At 37.3% G+C, this 12,312-nt stretch overlaps 1 protein-coding gene across 2 annotated transcripts in view; it reads right to left on the bottom strand.

Moving 5' to 3' along the window:
• ZNF169 (zinc finger protein 169) overlaps positions 1-5,976 on the bottom strand; it is a 55,669-nt gene extending 49,693 nt beyond the window's left edge. The window contains exon 1 of one of the 2 annotated variants that reach the window (XM_047829701.1): positions 5,958-5,976. The gene's annotated coding sequence lies outside the window, so the exon portion shown is untranslated. The remainder of the gene's footprint in view (positions 1-5,957) is intronic. The other variant, XM_047829703.1, reaches the window with a different exon arrangement.
• Between the last annotated feature and the right edge of the window lie 6,336 nt (positions 5,977-12,312).

Consider the following 12,312-nt stretch of genomic DNA (forward strand, 5'->3'; position numbering starts at 1 on the left):
AAGAGTATACAGTGGGGGAAAAGATATTCTCTTTAATAAATAATACTGAGGGGCAACTGCGTGGCTCAGTTGGTTGGGCACCCAACTTCAGCTCGGGTAATTGTCTCGCGGTTCGTGGGTTTGGGCCCCGCGTCTAGCTCTGTGCTAACAGCTGTTAGCCTGGAGCCTGCTTCTGATTCTGTGTCTCCCTCTCTCTCTGCTCCTCCCCCTCTCTTTCTCTCTCCCTCTCTCTCTCTTTCTCAAAAATAAACATTAAATTTTTTTTTAATTTTAAAAAATAAATAATATTGAGAAAACTGGACAGCCACATGTAAAAGAATGAAACTGGACCACCATGCAAAAAAATAAACTCAAAATGAATTAACGGCATAAATGTGACACCTGAAACCACTAAAAATCCTGAAAAAAACAGAGGCAGCAATTTCTCTAATATAGGGGACATTTTTCTAGTTATGGAAGGAAACAAAACCAAACAAAAAACAAAAGGAAAGGAAAACAAAACCAAAGAGAAGGAAACAAAAGAAACAAAATAAGTTATTGGGACTATACCAAAATAAAAAGGGTTTGCATAGCAAAGTAAACCACCAACAAAACAAAAAGGTAACCTATTGAATTAGAGAAGGTATTTGCAAATGATACATCTAATAATGGGTTAATATCCAAAATACAGAGAGCTTATATAACCAAACACCAAAAAAAAAAAATCCAATTTAATAAATGAGCAGAAATTCTGAATAGACATTTTTCCAAAGAAGACATATGTATGGCCAAGAGACACATGAAAAGATGCTCAACATCACTGATAATTAGTAAAATGCCAATCAACACCACAATGAGATATCACCTCACATCTGTCAGAATGTCTAAAATCAAAGAGATAAGAAACAAGTGTTGACAAGAATATGGAGAAAAGGAAACTTCATACACTGTTGATGGGAATGTAAACTTTTATAGCCACTGTGGAAAACAGTATAGAGGTTCTGTAAAAGTTAAAAATAGAAATACTATATGATCTGATAATTCTACTACTGAGTACCCAACAAAAACTAAAATACTAACGTGAAAAGATACATGCACTCCTATGTTTATGGCAGCATTTATCTATAAGAGCCAAGTTATGGAAGCAACCTAAGTGTCCATCAATAGACAAATTGATGAGGAAGATGTGGTATGTATACACATACACACACACACACACACACACACACACACACACACACTGGAATATTATACAACCATTAAAAAAGATGAAATCACGCCATTCATAAAAACATGGATGAACCTAAAGAGTATCATGCTAAGTGAAAAAAGTCAGACTGAGAAAGACAAATAACATGATTTCACTGTGTGGAATCTTAAAAAAAATGAATAAACAAGCAGAATCAGAACTTTAAATACAGAGAAGAAATTGATGGTTGCCAGAGAAGAGGAGAGTGAGGGCATAGGAAAAATGGGTGAAGGGGAGTGGGACATACAGGCTACCAGTTATGGAATGAATAAATCATGGGAATAAAAGGTGCAGCATAAGGAATACAGTCAATAATATGATAGTGATGTATGGTGACAGATAGTAGCCACACTTACGGGGAATATAGCGTAATGTATAAACTTTTCAAATCACTATGCTGTACACCTGAAACTATTATAATAGAGTGTGTCGATTACACTGAAATAAATAAAATAAATTACTTTTGGTTAAATCAGTGCACATGAGGAAGGACCATAGTGTGTGTGTGTGTGTGTGTGTGTGTGTGTGTGTGTGTGTGAGAGAGAGACAGAGACAGAGACAGAGACAGAGACAGAGACAGAGAAAGAGTGTGTGTGTGCACATGAGCAGGGGAGGGACAATGGGAGAGGGAGAGAGAGAATCTTAAACAGGCTCCACACTCAGCATGGAGCCCACCACAGGGCTTGATCTCACAACCCTGGGATCATGACCTGAGCCAAAATCAAGAGTTCACACTCAACCAACTGAGCCACCCAGGCACCCCTGACCTATGGTCTTTTTAAACATAAACATAACTGGAGTACCAGTGTGTGTTGGGGGGAGTATTCTCAAAGTATTTTGATGATGGGGATCCCATTTCTTAGAGATTTTTCTCTACAGCAAAGAGAAAAATCCTGAAAAAAAACAATTTCAGCAGGAACAGTCTGGGTCCAGAAGGAATCAGACCAAAGCCAGCATGGTTCCAGTAGGAACAGGCAATTCCAAAAAGAAGTTGGATTGAAGGCTAAATAAGTACTCTCAGAAAAAATAAAGCCTTAAAACAGATCCTGAATAAAGCCTAGAGAGCTGGAACACAAAGAGAGAAGAGCTCAAAATCCAGGAGAAAATCTACCCTCAAACTAAAGAGCCAGCAGGACCCATTGAGCCTGGTTTGCGCCGAGGGGACCAGCACCCATTTGCTTCCTAGTCTTGGAGTGGTTTAGGGTCTTTGCTGGATCTCACTTCTGATTAGCAAATAATGTTAACCTTAGAAATAAGACAGCCAGTTATTTAACCAGCAAAACCTGGGTTTATTTGGGAACAGCATAGGATTGCAATCTGGGACAAGCAAGCTCCAGCAAATGGTAGGCGAGCCCAGAAATTAAAAGAATGAAAAGTTCTTTTATAGAGGAAAGGGGGATTTGGGAGGCGATGTTGTAAACTACAAGTCCATTGGTGTAAACACGGAGCTGAAAGTGTAGTGGCTTCTCATTGGCTGAACTGTGACAGTCTCTCATTGGCTGGGAAGTTGCTAGGGAGGAAGAAATCTTACTTTCTCCTGCTGGGTTAGTAAATTAGTAGCTGCAATAGTGTCTGCTTTCAAAGTGCACCTCTTCCTGTTGGGTCTGCAGTTGACCATGAGTGGTAATTCGGGAGGGTGTGACAGTTCTCCCTGCTGTCCTCCTGACTCAACGCTAAACCAGATTTCCTTTTATTAATTTTTAGAAAGTAAATGTGAAAACACTTAAATCTATACTAATTAAAACTAAAATTATTTGACTAATACAAAAAAATCACTGATTTGATGTAATAGAACAGAGAGCTCAGAAACATCAAGGTCTTTATAAAGAGACACACCTCTTTTTCTAGGAATTTAACAAGTGTTTTCAAGTTACTTCCTATTAGCTTCTGCTCAAAATGAAGTAACAGGAACCAGATTTAACCTCCTGCCTAAAATAACTTTTAAAAGGACAAAATATACCGGAAAGTAGGTTTGAAGACATTGGATATAAGACAATGAAGAGCAGTGACCCTTGGGAGGTCAGTAATAAACCAGGTGAGCCCTTGAACTTTCTGGATGGAGAGAAAGTTCAGGTCACAGTCCAGAGAAGGGAAACCCAAGTGGGGATGCTCCTCAAGTGTCAGCTGAGTGCTGACCAACACACGTGTGTGCAACCCCGAGCAAGGAACCACTGGATGGGATTAGAAAGAAATACTGTGAGCTCACATAGGCCAGAAACCGCCCCTGTTCCCACCAGATAGAGTGAAAAATCTTCATAATTCACATGGCCTGGAATAAAGTACTCAAAAGGTTTTGTCTCAATAGTGGGGCAAAATTAGACCTGAATGCTTGATAGATAATTCTTATATTAAATTTGGGGGAGAAAACATATGTCTTAGGAATCTTAGAAGTCACTTTCATTTTTACATGAATTATGTATTCAGAATTACACATATTCTTATATAAATAAAATTTTAAAGAAGACTGAATTCATGGTCTCCATAAAGTGAGCTGTACACTTAATATGATCCAATCAAATAGCATTTGCATACGTTTCAACACCACAAAGCAATTATCTGGATGACTATATTTTCAATACAATGGTGACAAACAATAGAGCTTAATTTTCTGTATCATTAGCATTTTAATACAACACTACAATAATCAGTGTGATGATGGTCTGAGTCAGCTGAACGGAACTAAAGGGAACTAGGAAGGAGACGGAGAAAGAGAGAGGAAAAGTGAGACAGTTTCAATTCAGTTTGAAGTGGTTGAGAAAATAGTTATTTGCGGGAAGTTAAGTTGGTTCACAAAAGAAATGTAAAAAGAGAAATCAGAGACATAACATGATGAAATATAAATGATTTTGCAAACCACTCTGTTCCATCTGGTGGTACGGAAGGGCTTTGCATGAATTATAACAAAGCAGAGACACGAAAACAAAGCCTCAAGACAGCAGCACCAGGACAAATGTGCTCATGCTTGTACACAGAGATCTCTCTCATCTCACTGGGCTGAAGTTCAGTGGAAGTGACTGAGTCTGCTATGGAGAAAGAGAAGGTACATTTCTGGAACTTCGTTACTGGTGGCTTAAGTTTTGAAACCACAGAAGAAAGTTTGAGGAACCACTACAAACCATGGGGAAAATTTACAGACTGTGAGGTAACAAGGAATCCTGCAAGCAAGAGCTCAAGAGTATTGGGTTTTGTAAGTTCTTCATACATGGCAGAGATTGGTGCTATCATGGCTGCAAGATCTCACTCAAATGATGGGGCAGCGGTTAAGTCCAAATGTGCTATAGCAAGAGAAATCCAGAAAACCTGGAGCTCATTTAACTATGAAGAAGCTGCTTGTGATGGAATTAAAGACAACACTAAAGAATATCAACGTAGAGATTATGCAAGGAATATAGAAAGCTTTATACCATTTGAGATCATTACTAATAGGCAGACTGGAAAGAAAAGAGGCATTGGTTTTATTCCTTTTGATGACCATGATCCTGTGGATAAAATTGTACTGCAGAAATACCATACCACCAGTGGGCTTTGTGCAGACAAGGAACACGGGAGGTAAAAAGTTCTAGGAATGGCAGAGAAAGGTATTTTGCTTTGAAGGGTTAATGCAGGGGCAGTGGATCAGGAGGCAAGTTTAGAGGAGGTTCTTGTGGATAAGGAAGAAGACATGGATTTAGGGATAGCTATAATGGGTATAGAAGAGGATTTCGGTGGCAGTTTTGGAGGCAGTACTGGTTATGCGGGACAAAAATGAAGATATAGTGATGGAGGACCTGGATGTGGGAACCGGGGTGGGGGCTACATAGGTGGTTTTGACAACTATGTAGAAGAAATTATGGAAGTGGAAAATACAGTGACTTCGGATATTGCAACTAGCAACCTTATGACTATGGTCTAGTGAAGAATGGACATTTTGGTGGCAGCAGGAACACAGGGAGAGCATATTGTGAAGGAAACTATGGTATAGGAAGGAGTGGAAGAAGTGAAGGTTGTGCAGGAAGAACCCAGTACTGACTTTCTTCCTATTTTCCATGGGCTTCACTGTAGCCACTGAGCTGAGAAGTAATAAAACAGCTTTGGGCTTTCAAAATAACAATATTTAGAAAACTTATATCACAGACATGCATAAATATGGAATGATATGGTCATACTTCCCCCTAACATGTAATTATCCTGCATACAAATGAAGACACTAACCCTTTTTCCAAAAGACAATGCAAAGACCTTAAATGATGTTTACTGTTCTCCTTTGATATCACATAACTTAAATACTATAATGTAAAATTAACAATATTTAAAGACTGTAATATAAAGTCAATGCAGCTTACATTACATGATAAGGGGATAAGAGAACAACAAAAACAAAGATACTGTATTATGTACACACACACACACACACACACAACCACAAACATGTTCATAACAAAATAAGGAAGAAATATTCATGCCAATTACAGTTCTCATTTCTGTAACTGAGCACATGGTTGCAGCTGATATTGATAACTACCTTTATCACTGCCCATTCCATATTCTCTTTGCCCTCAGCAAATATCTCAGCTGCTCATGGTTATTTACCTGGTGGGGTGACCCAAACCTTCATTCCTGAAGTTTTTGGGCCAGTAGCCAACCTGCCTAGATTGCATTGTTGTACTTTTCCATTGACTTTAACCACAGATAATGGCAATACTAAGATACCCTGAGGAATCTCCTCTGTTCCATATATACTCTTCCTTACCTCTATTGTGGAGTTGTTCAGCTTCTCTGGGTAGTCCAAATCAATCAGCCCAGCCAGCATAGCAACTCCTTTCTCTCCCTGTTGATTCAGAGGCATTGAGGAGTCCAAAATGGCCAGATGGCAGTCTTAATTCCCAGTTTGATAAGATCATTGTTGTATCTCCTGGTGGAAGTATTCCTGCCTTTGGAACTAAGACTTCTAGGCCAGCAGAGTATAAGACTGTGGGTATAGGAGGCAAAAATATTGTTAGCAGGTTATTAGGGGTAGTTGTGAGTGATGCCACTCCCAATTCCATCCCTAGATTCCTGGACCTGTGAATCCTGGCTACGGGAGTAACAGCACCATATATTGAGTGGTGATTCAGAGTATATTTAGCCTTCTAAAGAATCTTGTCTCATTCCTACAATGTATTGCCACCTGACTGGAAATGTGGTGTGAATCACCACCCCTGCATCTTCCCAGTCCTTGATGGTAGCACTAATCTCAGAAATCCCTCCAGGAATTCAGTTCTACTTTTACTTTACTATTTTTCTAAGTAGAGACAGTTCTAGTGGCTTCCACTTGGCCTTTCCCACCATGGTAGCTCTTAATCCACAAGTCAGGGAATCCATGTGAGAATTCCTCAGTTACTGAGTCTATTTTAATGATGCATTCTAGAACTGGGGAAATAACCACAGGATGGTTTGGGGACCTACTTGGCCCAGTGTGAGAGGAATATGAGCCAAAACTCCATTTATCATGTAACATGCAAAATCCCTGATTTTAACTGGTGGACACCAGTGACATTTGAGTCTCCTGGAATTGGTGTCAGTTCAGAGCCCCAAAAAGTCTATTATTATTATTCCCTTTTCCCCAGTACAGAGTTAGCCTGGTAGAGGCTATAGATTCCTTTGGGAAAGGCTGGGAAAACAACTAAAATAAATTTTAGCAGTATACCAGTATACCAGCAGTATACCAGTGTCCTTCCTCAAGGGAACCTATTCTTCATTCAAGAATTTCTGGATCTAACTCAAGTCTGGTAATCTACTCAGGGGCTGTGACTCCCTATCTTTATTATTCAGGTACAACTTTTGTTCACTTGACCTAGAACTTTTCTCCTTATACAGACCAAGTAAAAATGTAGTAGGCTTCCAATCGACTTCACTTCTAAGGACACCACAATCAACTAGCCAAAGTCATAGGTCTGGAAGCAGAGAAGGGTGGTAGGGGTGGATTCTGTAGAGAATCAGCATTGTTTTGCAAGGCAACTGCCTCAAGGGACGCCATCAACAGTTTCCTGAGACAACACAGTTAGTCTCCTCAGACTGGTGAAGAGGTTTCTACTACTGGCAAACAAGGCTTATCAGAATTTAGGTGCTCAATGTCCCCAGATTCATCAAGGTCTTTCCACACATCCCCGTGCCAACTTTCAGAATCTCATTTCTTCCTAATCAAGAGACATCCTGCAAAGCTGCAAAATTCGCTGTAAGTCATCCACTTGCAAAATGCAATTCTGGGTTTGATTTTTGGCAATCTTAATCCTGTGGCTATAGGAGATAAGAGCCTCTTTCAGGAAAGACATAGACACTTTCAGGTCATTTATCTGGCACTTGAGCCAGAAATTTAAATCCCTGAACTCATCTGTTTCTTTCTCCACTTTGTTCAGTGATATTAGGAGCAACCAGCAAAGTTCATTATACTCATTAGTTTGACAAAAGTGTTTGAAAATATATACATTGCCACTTAGATTCTTAGTTCTTATAAGTGTTTTATTAGAAGTATCCAATGATGTGGTTTCATTCATATGTGGAATTTAAGAAACAAAATGAAGAAAAAAAGAAACCAAAAAACAGACTCTTAACTACAGAGAACAAACCAATGGTTACTGGAGAAGTGGGTAGGGGGTGGGTGAAGACGATTAAGAGAACTAAGTGAAGGGGACTAAGAGTATGTGTATCATGAAGAGCACTGAGTAATGTATACAATTGTTGAATCACTATAATGTAGACCTGAAACTACTATAACAATGTATGTTGACTATACTGGAATTTTATTTTTATTTATTATTTTTTTAAGTTGGCTTCACACACAGCACAGAGCCCAACACGGGGCTTGAACTCACAGCTCTGAGATCAAGACCTGAGCTGAGATCAAGAGTCAGATACTCAACTGATTAAGATATATGGGTGCCCCAACTATACTGGAATTTTTAAAAATAAAATAAGAAGTATCCAATGATGATATTTTATATATCTCTATTGCCAAATCACATCATGGCTCTCTTTATTAACAGAAATAGAATAATTAGTATCTTTAAGTCTTATCAGGTTAGAGAGCCAATTTTAGAAACCCTAGAAGCAATTCAGAAATTTCATCCTTAAGATTCTATTCCTAGACGATTCTGGGAAGATGGTGAAGTAGGAAGCACCAGGAATCTGTCTCTTCATCCAAACAATTGCACTGGAAGAATCTATCTAATGTAATTATTTGGAACTCTGGAGTCTGTTGAAGGATCACAAGTTCCAGGGGAAGATTGGACAGTAAATTGTGGCCATGTTCATTCAACTCCAGCTCTTAGCACAGTAACAAATATCCCACATACCAGGAAGCTGTACTCGTGTTCCTGTAGCAGCTTGCACAGAGCTTGTGAAAGTTGAGGTAGGCAAAAAGAACTCTGTCCCTCAAGTATTGGAGTTCTGTGCTCTGATTGCTGCTTCTGAGTTCAGAGGTGCAAAGAGGTGGGAAGCCATTGTTGCTGCACTGCCCCCTATTGTTGCAAGCCCCTCCCCACTCTGGCTCAAGTGACTTCCAGAAGATTTAAAAGTCTAGAACTCATTATTTTTCCTTCATTTTTTGCTTTTCTCCCTTGGGAATGAGATATTAATGACTAGGACATTCAAAAACAACTGCATATATGGAGAACATTGCAACGTGACAGTGTATGCCCAAGGAAAAGCTTAGAAAAGACATAAGAAGACATTAGGTTTATACCTCAGGTAGACTTTTGGCATGGAGAGGCTATAAAAATTTTAAAAACCCAATAACAATAACAGAGCAGCAAACCCTAGGGAAGTGGAGGGATTCAATTTCCAGATTTACCACATTATTAAATTCAAATGTCTAGTGTTCAACAGAAAATCACAGACACACAAAGAAACAGGAAAGTATGGCCCATTCAAAGGGAGAAAGAAATAACAGAATCTGCCCCTGAAAAAGACTTAATGGAAGATATATTAGACAAAGAATTTGAAACAGTGGCCTTAAAGATGCTCAAAGAACTAAAAGAAGCTGTGGGGAAAATCATGAAAACAAGGTGTGAACTAAATGGAATCATAAAGAAATATAAAAAATAAATATAAATAAAGAAATAGAAAACCTAAATTTAAAGAAAGAAATTCTAGAGCTAAAAATACAGTAACTGATATGAAAATTTTATTGTAAGGATTCAAATACAGATTTGAGCAGGCAGGAGAAAGAATCAGTGAACTTAAAGACAGAACATTGGAAATTATCAAGGTTGAGGGGCATAAAGAAAAAAGTTTGAAGAAAAGTTTAACAAAACCTAAGAGATCTATAGGACACCACCAAAAGTACCAACATTCGCATTGTGGGAGAGGAAAGAAAGAGGAGAGAAAGAAAGGGACAGAAAGAATATCTGAAAAAATAAAAGCTGAAAATTGCCCAAATTTGATTAAAGACATGAATATGAACATCTAAAAAGCTTCACAGACTCAACATAAGATGAACCCAAAGAGACCTACACTGTGACACATTATAATCAAACTTTCAAAAGACAAAGAATAAATCTCGAAAACAGCAAAAGGGAAGTGAATCATTACATACAAGGGATATTCAGTAAGAAAATCTGCAGACTTCTCATCAGAAGCTTTGGAGGCCAGAAATAGTAGGTCAATATAACCAGAGTGCTAAAAGAAAAAAAAAAACTATCAACCAAGAATTCTACATCCTGAGGGAAAAATCAAGACATTCCTGGATAAATAAAAGCTAAGGGAGTTTATGACATTAGACCTGCCCTGCAAGTAGTACTCAAGGGAGTCCTGAAAGGTGAAACAAAAGGATATTAGACTAACTCAAAGCCATATAGAGAAATAAAGGTCTCCATAAAGGTAAATACATATACAATTATATAAGCTAGTATTATTGTAACAATGGTTTATAACTATACTTTTTGTTTTCTTCATGATTTGATACTAATACAATTAAAGAAACAATGATTATTAATGTAAGCTGCCATTATAACTTTAGTTTGTAACTCCAAATCTTGTTTTCTACATAATTTGGGAGACTAATTCACTTAAAGGAATTAGTAGTTTAGGTTTTCAGACACACGATATATAATATGTAACTTTGTGACATCAACAACTGAAAGGGGTGGGGTCAGAGTTGTAAAGGAACATAGTTTCTGTGTTATTGAAGTTAAATTGCCATAAATTCAAATTAGAATGTTATAACTTAAGAATGTTGAATGTAATCCCCATGGTAACCACAAATAGAATAGCAAAATATACACAAAAGGAAATTAAGAAGGAATTTAAATGGTTCACAACAAATAAATCAACTAAACACAAAAGAAGACATGGATGTAGGAAATAAGAAACAACAACAACAACAACAAAAACCTATATGGCATATAGAAAACATACAATGACAGAATAAATTCCTTCCCTATCAGTAATTATTTTAAATATGAACAAATTAAACTCTCATATCAAAAGCCAGAGATTGGCAAAATGGATAAAACCACATATGCTGTCTATAAGAGACTAACCTGAGATCAACAAACAAGTTGAAAGTGAAAGGCTGGGAAAAGATATTTCATGTAAAAAATAACCAAAAGAAATAAGGAGTGGCTATATTAATATCAGACAAAACAGACTTTGAATTAAAAAGTTTACAAGAGACAAAGAAGGACACTATATATTAATAAAAGGTTCAATGCAATAAGAAGATATAATAAACATTTACACACCCACTGATAGACCATTAAAATATATGAAGCAAAAACTGACAGAATTGAAGGGATGTATGGACAGTTCTTCAATAATAATTAGAATTGTCAATACTCCACTTATAATAATGGACACAAAAACTAGACAGAAGAAAATAGAGGACTTAAACAACACAGTATACCAAATAGACACATACAGAATACTCAACCCAACAATAGTATACACATTCTTCTGAAATGCACATGGAACATTCAGGATAGACCATATATTAGGCCACAATTTAGTCTCAAAAGATTTCAAAAGATACCTATCACACAACGTATCTTTTCTGACCACAAGAGGATAAATTAGAAATCAATAACATAAAGAAAACTTCACAAAATTGTAGAGACAAAACCACACACTTTGAAACAACCAATGGATCAAAGAGATATCACAAAGGAAATTAGAAAATAGAGATGAGTAAAAACAAAAATACAACATACCAAAATTTATGGGACACAGAAAAAGCCTGTTAAAGGAGAAATTTATAGCTATAAATGCTTCCATCAAAAAACAAGAAAGATCTTAAATCAACAATCTAACCTTACAACTTAAGGAATTGGAAAAGAACAAACCAAACCCCAAGCTAGCAGAAGGGAGGAAATAATAATGCAGAGATAAATGAAATAGAGAATAGAAAAAAAAAATAGAGATCATCAATGAAACCAATATATCATTCTTTGAAAAGATCAACAAAACTGACAATACCAGCAGCATTTTTCACAGAACTAGAACAAACAACCCAAAAATTTATATGGAACCACAAAAGGCTCCAAATAGCTAAAGAAAATTTGAAAAAAAAGCAAAGCTAGAGGTATCACAATTCCAGACTTCAAGTTATATTGCCAAGGTGTAGTAATCAAAACAGTGTGGCACTGGCACAAAAATAGACACATAGATCAGTGGAACTATCTATGTGGTTCACAACAAATAAATCAACTAAACACAAAAGAAGACATGGAAAATAGAAATCCAGAAATGGGGGTTCCTGGGTGACTCAGTCGATTGAGCATCTGACTCTTGATTTCGGCTCAGGTCATGATCCCAGGGTCGTGAGATCAAGCCCTGCGTTAGGCTCCTTGCTGAGTGTGGAACCTGCTTATGACTCTCTCTCTCTCTCTCTCTCTCTCTCTCTCTCTCTCTCTCTCTCTCTCTCTTTCCTTTTGCCCCTCTCCACCACTCATGCTCTCACTCTCCCTCCCTAAAATAAAAAATAAAATAAAATAAAATAAAATAAAATAAAATAAAATAAAATAAAATAAAATGGAAACGAAAAGAAAGCCCATAAACAAACCCACAACTATATGGTCAATTAATCTCTGATAAAGCAGGAAAGAATATCCAATGGTAAAAAGACAGTCTCT

This window comes from Prionailurus viverrinus, chromosome D4, assembly GCF_022837055.1.
Source record: "Prionailurus viverrinus isolate Anna chromosome D4, UM_Priviv_1.0, whole genome shotgun sequence".
In the NCBI taxonomy this organism is placed as follows: Eukaryota; Metazoa; Chordata; class Mammalia; order Carnivora; family Felidae; genus Prionailurus; species Prionailurus viverrinus.